Raw genomic sequence first — 9,533 nt, forward strand, 5'->3', positions numbered from 1 at the left:
GTTTTCAGAAGAATATAATTTTTTTGTCCTGATTACTCTGTAACAATTTTTAAAATCTATTGAAAGTATAATTCATATTGGCTCTTAGTCTAAATAAATGTTATTAGGAATTTGAAAATTAACAAGATTTTATTAGGATTAATGTAATAAAAATTATTATAATTACAGAATGCTCTGCAGACTCAGAAGTCATCTTCTTTAGTACAGATCACTAGAGGTAGTGGCTTGACGTTCTCTGTAGCACCACCACATTGAATTGATTAGCCTTTTTTTAAAAAAGTTTAATTTTATATAAGTGGACATTTAATACTACAGTGTCATGCTTTAAATATTTTCTCTAGTTGTACGTGCATATATACATGATATCTGCAGACGAGGTTAAATAGAACTTTGCTTACTATTGCTTTTATAAGCAGTTATGCTAGATTTCTCATCAGAAATTTTGTCAGCAAATCCATCTTTTTTCATAATACTGTTTATGTATATGTATAATTCAGTGTAGCTGCTGTTCTTGTATGGAGGGGAAAGGCAGAAACGGTGGATTTGAGTGTCCTGCTAGTGTGTGTGTGCTTGGTTTTTGTTTTTGTTTTTAAAACGAGCAGATGAACTTCCAGTTCTGAGGGGGAGAGGTGGTTTTTTTTTTTTTGGCTGAACATTGGAACATCTCAGTATGGACTGCTTTAAGAAATCTATCACAAAATTTAAAGAAGGGAAGAGAGTAGAAATAAAAGCACTACGAAGATTTAATGATAAGTATAAAAGACAGAATGAAAAACTTACTTTAATGAAGGTTTCCCCAAAAGTTAGAGACTAACAAATTTATTAGAGCATAAGCTTTCGTGGACTACAGCCCACTTCTGAAGTGGGCTGTAGTCCACGAAAACTTATGCTCTAATAAATTTGTTAGTCTCTAAGGTGCCACAAGTACTCCTGTTCTTTTTGCGGATACAGACTAACACGGCTGCTACTCTGAAACCTCCCCAAAAGTTGTACATCTTACTGTTGTGAACGTCCAGAACAAGCATCACTTCTAGCCAAATTTACACTAATAAGTCATATATATTTAATTATAACAAACGGTATCATGGATGTGATTTCTTAACCCCATCTGACACTTCCTATGAAGCATAGAGATCATGCCTGAAACCTGTGTGACCCCCTGCAAAATCCCTTATTGCTACTGACTTCTATTCCTTCAGGAGGTAAATGAATCAATGGGTGTACACTGTCCTAAAGTTGGTAGTAATACTAGGCCCTGATGGCCGCTAATAAGGAATCACAATGTATACTAGTCCTCCTTTCACGCTTACATAATTTGGCAGAAAGGAGATCAATTTTTATAAATTTGCTTAAATCTAACAAACTATGTTTGTCAATTGAATAAGTGTTATAGCCAATATAGAATGGAATGTAATAGAATAACCCCTTTTTACTGAGTCCTGGGAGTGTTAGCTGACTAATATTAATGCTGGGTTTCTTTTCAGGTCAACTTTTAACTTGAATAGTATTCTCAAATCAGGACTCTTGCTTATTCTTATCTAATCTATAATTTATTAATCCACCCAGAACCACATTAGTATACAATCAACAGTTGACCACTCATGTGTAACCAAACTAATGTAGGTGTGTACTACACATACACAATACAGTCTTGCAAGCAATTATCAGACATGAGGCTCAACAGTTATGTCAAGGAATAATGCAAATTATCAAGGTTTCTTACTATGTTTACTTATGATCATCAATTCGTAATTCTTTAGTATCTAACTCATTTATCACACTTTCAAGGATGCACTTGTTTTTAAGGCACTTTAAGAGTTTGGTTACTCTTGTTTGAATGAATTGGTTCAAAAGGGACAATTTTAGACTATTAAAAACAATTGCTTAAAGGTATTATTTTCAATTTCTCTTAGGTTAATTTGCTTGGATTTATAAAGGAGTTGCAATCTAAAATATGGTTACTTGAGGTCTCACTAGAATGCGTAGACTTAGCAAGAAAACCTACAGTTACTATATTAAAGAAATAGAAGTGGAAATACAATTTTGGTGAGATTTCTTTTCAATTTCTTCTTATCTTCTTAACCTTGGGATGGGGAGGATCCTTTCCACATGGTTGGTCTGAGTGTCGGTCACACTTAGGATTGTGCAGCTTCTTATTGGGTTCAGTTAACGCTCCAGTTGCACATGGTGACCTCAGTTTTAATACCTAATCTTTCTGACATCTGTCAGAGGGAGTAGAGTGGGATTCTTGGATATGTAAATGGGAACATCAAGTAGGAGTAGGAAGGTGATATTTCTGCTGTATAAAGCATAGTGAGACCATTATTTGGAATACTGTGTTCAGTTCTGAGGTCCACACTAAAAAAATTAAAAAGTTGAAAAATTAGAAGTGGTTCAGCAAAGAGCTACAAGAATGAGTTGAGGTCTGGAAAACATGCCTTCTATACCAAGAGGTTTAAGAATTTCCATCTATTTTGTTCATTCAAAAGATGGCTAAGAGGTAACCTGATCAGGCTACAGGTTCCTATATGGGAAAGAGATTTTTAATAGCAGAGAGTTCTTTAATCTAGCAGAAAAAGACATGAGATCCAATGGCTGGAAAATAGAGGTTATTTACCATATAGTAACTAGAGTTCTTTGAGATGTGTCGATCTCAGGGGTATTCACTGTGGGTGTACATGTGGTCCCTGTTCTTGAGATTGGATGCTTTTTCAATAGCAGTGTTTGTTGGTCTGTACCTGTGCCTCCACTGAACTGAGGGTATAAGGGGTGCTGTGGACTGACTGCCTCTCCAGTTCCTGCTCCACTGTGAATTGGGAGATGGTCTGAACAACAGGGAAGGAGGACACGTCATGGAATGTACCCATGGGGACTACACATCTCTAAGATCTCCAGTTGCTATAAGGTAAGTAACCTCCATTTCTTTGAGTGCTGGTCCCTATGGATATTCAAAGTGGGTGACTCCCAAGTAGTACTCATTGTGGAGAAAGGTGTGAGGAAGCTGCATCTTAGATTGCAAGATCACTGAACCAAAGGAGGCATTCCAGATGAAGTTTAAACATGGGCGTAATGCCTAGTAATGATGCAAATAAAACCCCAAGTTGTCATGCTACAAAATTCAAAGAGGGCAACTCCCTGCAGGGAAGCCACCAAGACAGCTTGTGCTCTAGTAGTGTGTGCCTTGAAGCTGGAAGGGAAGGGGCTTCATAATCTCACAAAAGAGAATAGACCCTGAAATCCATCTCAAGAGTCTATGGGGAAAGCTTCTTCCTTCAAGACTATTTGTTTCCATTGCTGAGAACAGAGACTTCCTAAAGGGCTTAGTCCTCTGCAAGTAGAAGCTCTGTGGACATCCGAAAAGTGGAGCTTCTTGTCCTCCCTGTTTATTATGAGGTTTTAAATAGAAAATGGGCAATTGAACAGTCTGATTCAGGTGAAATTCAGAGGGAACCTTCGAGATGAACTCAGGATGCAATCTCAAGGACACTTTATCCCTGTGAAACACGGTGTAGGGAGGATCCGCCAGGAGGGCCTCGAACTCACCCACTCCTCTAGCAGAGGTGATAGTTATTAGAAAAGCTGTTTTCACAGAGAGGTACAAAAAAGGCCAGGGGCTCGAATGGTGGGTTCAAAAGTGCTGAGAGTACCAAGTTCATGTCCCTGGCACAGTGCAGGTTGTAATACTGGTGGAAAGGCTCTGATGATGCCTTTCAGGAACTTCACATTGTTGTGGGATGGGTAAAGATGGAGGAGTTCTCCATTGGAGAAGGAAGGCATTGATAGCTGCCAGATGCACATGCAGCAAACTGACAGGTTAGCCTGATGTCTTCAAGGAAAGAACATAGTCCAGAATAAAAGGGATCCCAGACTCTTCTATAGAGAGGTTATGCTGTTGACACCAGAGGTAGAACAACTTCCATTTGACTACACAGTACTTTCTTGTAGAGGGTCTCCTGCTGTTTGTTGAGGATGGATTGGACCTGCTCAGAGCATGATCTCTAAATCTGTTGATCATCCAAAAACCAGGCTGCCAGATAGAGGCCAGGTTGGGATGGTTAGTTCTGCCCCTGTTCTGAGATAGTAGCTGCAGGAGTGGTTGTAGATGTATGCATGGGTGAGAGGCTATCTGCAGGGTGGTGGTGAACCAGAATTGTCTCAGCCACAAAGGTACTACCAGGATTACTTTCGCCTTGTCCTGCCTGACATTTCTGAGGATGCAAAATAATAGAGGAATGGAAGGAAAGGCATACCTGAGTGGATCTGACCATAGTACCAGAATGCATAGTCCCCCTTTGTAGTTGTGCCGCTGGGCGGCTCAGGAGAAGTTGTCTGGGCATTCCTTATTTGGGTTACAAAGAGGTCGCAGGATGGGAAACCCCACTGTCAGATAATGCCGTGCCACTAAAGAGGGGAGCTCCCATTCGTGATCCTGATGGAAATGCCTCCTCAGGCTGTCTGTTAAGGTGTTCACTACTCTTGGTAGGTGAACTGTTGAGAGGGTGATCTGATGCCAGATGCACCAGTTCCAGAGTCTGATCGCACCATGTGGAGTAGGGAAGACTTTGCTCCTTCCTGCTTATTTATATAATGTACTATAATGATGTTGTCTGACATGATTTGGACGTGTGCCCTGGATAAAAGGGTAAAAACCTCTTGCAGGCTTCACAAAGTGCTTGAAGCTCAAGATCGACGTGCAGTTTGGATTCTGATGGAGTCCAAGCACGCTTAGCTATATAGTCACCCAGGTCTCCCTAGGCCAGTAAGGAAGTATCCATAAGTATCTTTGTGGATGGTAGAGGGATGAAGGGAATCCCTACATAGACAGTCTTTGTTTTCCCACCAAGTGAGGGACATGAGGACACTCTGAGGGAGCAAAACTTGTTTTGTCCAGGGTGTGCCTGCTTGGGATGTAGACTGTCTGCAGCCATGCCTGGAGGCAACAGAGGTGAAGTCTCACAAAAGGTATCACATAGGCACGGGGGTGGGGAGGAAGGGGCACGCCCACAGCAATTGGCATGAGCATAGAACTCCTCTGCCGCGGCCCCAAGGCTAGAGCTAACAGCTCCTCTAGCTCTGGGGCCACAGCAGGGAGAGTGAGCTCCTCTGGCCCTGGTGGGAGCTGACAGTTCTTGACCCACCAAAAGCAGTCAAATTTAAATTTCTGCATATGCCCCTGCATAGGTACAGGCAGCCATATGACCTAGAACAGGGGTTGGCAACCTTTCAGAAGCGGTGTGCCGAGTCTTCATTTATTCAATCTAATTTAAGGTTTCGCGTGCCGGTAATACATTTTAATGTTTTTTAGAAGGTCTCTCTCTATAAGTCTATATATTATATAACTAAACTAGTGTTGTATTGTAAAATAAACAAGGTTTTCAAAATGTTTAAGAAGCTTCATTTAAAATGAAATTAAAACGTTGATCTTACGCCACTGGCCCGCTCAGCCCGCTGCTGGTCTGGGGTTCTGTTCACCTAGGCCGGCAGCGGGCTGAGCGAGGCCTGCAGCCAGGACCCCAGCTGGCAAAGGTCCGGCAGCCAGAACCCCAGACCAGCAATGGACTGAGTGGCTCAGCTCACTGCCACTCAGGGGTTCCATCCGCCGGCTCCTGCCAGCCAGGATCCTGGCTGCCGGATCCACTCAGCCCGCTGCCAGTCTGGGGTCCCGACCCTCCCCACATACAATGGGTACCTACCTTCTCCCTGGTTCTGGCCATTCTCTTCCTCTCTCTGCACTGAGCTGAGGGTGGCAGTGCACTGAGCACAGGGCTGGGGGTGAAGGGTCGGGCCAGGAGCTAAAATGAGGGAGGGGGCTCAGGGTTGGGGCAGGAGGTTCGGGTGTGGGGCACTTACCTGGGCAGCTCCCATTTGATGCGAGGGGTGCAGATGGGAATGTGGGGGGGGGGGGGCAGGAGCTCCCGTTTGGTGCTCTGGGTGGGGGTGGGGGTGTGGGGGGGCTGGGGATGTGGGGCGGTGCAGATGTCAGGGCAGAGGGGGGGCTGGGGATGTGTGGGGGTGCCAGAGTCAGGGCTAGGGTTGTGGGGGGTGGGATGAAGGAGTCAAGCAGAGGGCTGTGTGTGTATGAGAGAGGTACAAGGCTCAGGGCAGGGGTCTGGGGTGTGTGCGGGGCTCAGGGCAGAGTGTGTGTATGGGGGGGGGTCAGGGCTCAGGGGAAAGGGCTGGGTGACTGCCCCCCCTAAGAACTCCCAACCCCCCAACTCCTTGTCCCCTGACCACCCCCTCCAGAGACCCCCCCCACCCTAACTGCCCCCCCCCCCAGGACCCTCCTTGCTCCCTGTCCCCTGACTGCCCTGACCCCTATCCACCCCCTGCCTCCTGACAGACCCCGGGACTCCCATGCCCCATCCAACCCTCCCTCCCTGCTCCCTGCCTGCCCCCATCCAACCCACCCTGTCCCCTGACTGCTCCCACGCCCACCCCTTATCCAACCCCCCCGGCCCCGAACCCCTTACCATGAGGCTTCACGCAGAGCCTGATAAGCTGCCCCGTGGGAGCGCACAGCCCCTACCCCCAGAGCGCTGTGCGCGCAGCGGCAGAGCTCCAGGGGAGAGGAGGTGTAGGAGGGGCCAGCAGCTTGCTGCGCTCCGGTCCAGGAGCGCGGACCCTGCGGCTTGCCATGCCAGGAGAGTGGGGTCATTTGCCCACCCCGTGCACATGGCTATGCTTCTGCTCCCTGCCCCCGCGGGGGGAGCGGAGGGCAGAGGAGAGCGGGCTGGGCTGGACAGGATTTTTAATGGCACGCTGGAGTCCCAGCAGGCTCCAGCGTGCCATTAAAAATCGGCTCGCGTGCCGTCTTTGGCATGCGTGCCATAGGTTGCCGATCCCTGACCTAGCAGGACCAGGCAGAACTAGACTGTTGTCTGGGGACTGAGTCAGAGCTGGGCATTGAGATTCCTCATCATGAGGAATCTGTCTAATGGTAAGTATGCTTTGGCTGAAATTGAATTCAGATTCACCCAGATAAAATCTGTAACTGTATATGTATCAAAGTGGAATTTTCTAGATTTGCTTGAAGCCCCAACAAGTGAAAGAGATCGAGTGAAGAGAGAACTGCCATCTGCACCTCCTGGTATGGCTGTCCCTTGAGCAGTCAATTGTTGAGGAAATACTGTGCTGCCTTGGTGCGGCAGATACACTGCTACCACAGAGAGAAACTTTTTAAAAACTCACAGTGCTGCCAATAAGCTGAAGTGAAGAGGCCTGTATTGAAAGTATTCCTGGACCACTGTGAAGTTCAGGAATCTCCCGTGTGCTAGTTGAATGTCTATATGAAAGTAGGCTTCCTTCTAATTGAGGGCTGCAAACAAGTTGCCTTCATTTTGAGAGGATCTCCAAAAGCTTATGGCTTGAACATCCTCCAGAGGGATCTGGAGAATATCTGCAATTTTCCTAAAGAGGTCCTGATACTGTTTATAGTCATCTAGTGGTGAAGGTGAGGCTGGTGCCACTGCCTCATCTGGGAAGAAGAAAGTGCTGCCAGTAGATCCGGTGGTAGTGGTGGTGGTTCTTCCTCAAAACCTTCTGGGGGCAGAGGGGCCTGAAACTCCTCTCTGGGTGGAGATCTCTGTCTAAAGCATTGCCCAGGGTCTTTGTAATTCAGAACTCTAAAATATGGATTTAAGGAATTGTAATATGACCAGTGAGTGGGATCATATGGATTAGGAGAACCCCATGGGGGACTCACTAGTCATTAGGCCAATAATGTTCTGTGTGGGGATGTGGTGGCATTGGGAAGGCTCTGGAAGCCCTAGTAGGGTCCATTTCTCACCTCAGGACTGTTAGTGGAACTTCTGGTATCACTTCCTGTTCATTGGAGGAATAGGAGTTGCCTGACTCCACTGGTGGAACCGATGGTACCAGCTGCCTTGTGACACTCTAAGGGAAGGAACCAGTAAGTGGTGAACTGTTGTTGTCGGAGCCTCAGCAGTGTGAGTGGTATTCAGAATTGGCATCTGACACAACATTGGTGTAGGAAGATCCCTGGGTGATACTGGGACTGAAAGGACTGGCAACTCTGGAGATAGCCAGGTCCTCAAGAATATGCTAGTCTGGCAGATGGAGTGGGAAGGACTCCTGACTCTAGGCCAGGGGTCTCAAACATGCAGAGTTGTTTGCTGCAGCCCACCATAGCTCCTCTCACCCCCCCTACCCCCTAAGTGGGCCATCTCGGTTCCTCCACCTACCTCCCAGCACTTCCTGCTGCCCAACAGCTGTTTGGTGGTGCTTAGAACTTTCCAGGATGAGGAGGGATATGGCACACTGAGAAGAGGTGGGGCTGGGGTGGGAATAGGGGTAGGGACTTTGGGGAAGGGGTGGTGGTCTTCTGTATCTTTGTATGAAAAGGTGTCAGTGATGTGGCCCTTGGGCCAATGTACTAGTCCTCATGGTTATTTGAGTTTGAGATCCCTGCTCCAGGCTACCTGGTAGTGCAGGTTTGTGTGAAGCAGTCTTCCACTGATGCAGTACTTCCAGTGCAGGAAGTGAAAGGTTCCTTCTCTTCTTGCAGGGTTCAGACCCACCTCTTGCATCAACAGCTTCAGTGTGCACTTAGCTGTCACTGCTGTTGATGCCAACAGACATTACCCATGAATTCCAGACACATGTGCACTGGGGGTGTGGAGTCTCTCCTGGTACTGAGGATAGGCTGTCCTCTATAAAAGAAAGGTGAGGTAATTTATCCCTCTTCTTAGGGGAGTGTTTACCTTTACCCTTCTCATGCCTGTTTAGAGAGGTCCTTGGGCTTATCTGGAGCTATGCTATGTTAGTGCTGGAGGGCAGCAGGGGCTGTCTCAACTTGCTGATCTACTTAAAAAAGGCCATAGATTTAGAGTGAGGTCAATGTACTTAAAGGGGTAATGTGCATCTCTCACACACAGGTGAGAGCGTCTGCCATGCTGTCTCCCCTCCCTCCATTTGTGCTGCTTTGTAAAGGGTGAGGCTACATTATCAACAATGTGTTAACCTTAAGGGCTCAGCTGTTCTAGTTCATCATTTAGCAGTAAATCATTCCCTGAGAAATATCCCAACCTCTGACTTTACCACCTCACCCAAGCTTCACAATCATCATTGCAATGTACAGTATTAAATTGTTTGTTTAAAACACAGTATAATAAAATTTCTCTGGAACCTAATCCACCTTATTTACATTAATTTCACTTAAAGGTGCATTTTTCAGGAACATTACAACATTAAGCAAGGAGTTACTGTCTACTTTGAAGTTGGGTTTAGCACAGTAATCAAGTCAGACTCCATGACTTCTTTCTTCATCATAGCTCTTCTGAATCTTAAGAGTATGAGCAACAGCCCCAACTATATTTGGGGCAACAGGAGTTTTTGGGAGACCTACAGCCCCTCTGAATTCTGAGCTTAAATACATTGTGTAGTAAGGAAGAGACCTATTTTATTTGGATTTGTTAAGTGTTTACCATATGCAGTCAGCAGTTTGAGAAATTACAAGATAAAACTGACTTACCACCTTTAAGTGACCAGAAAAACATTCAACTATTTAACTTTTA

The sequence above is a fragment of the Chrysemys picta genome, chromosome 1 (genome assembly GCF_011386835.1).
Source record: "Chrysemys picta bellii isolate R12L10 chromosome 1, ASM1138683v2, whole genome shotgun sequence".
In the NCBI taxonomy this organism is placed as follows: domain Eukaryota; kingdom Metazoa; phylum Chordata; order Testudines; family Emydidae; genus Chrysemys; species Chrysemys picta.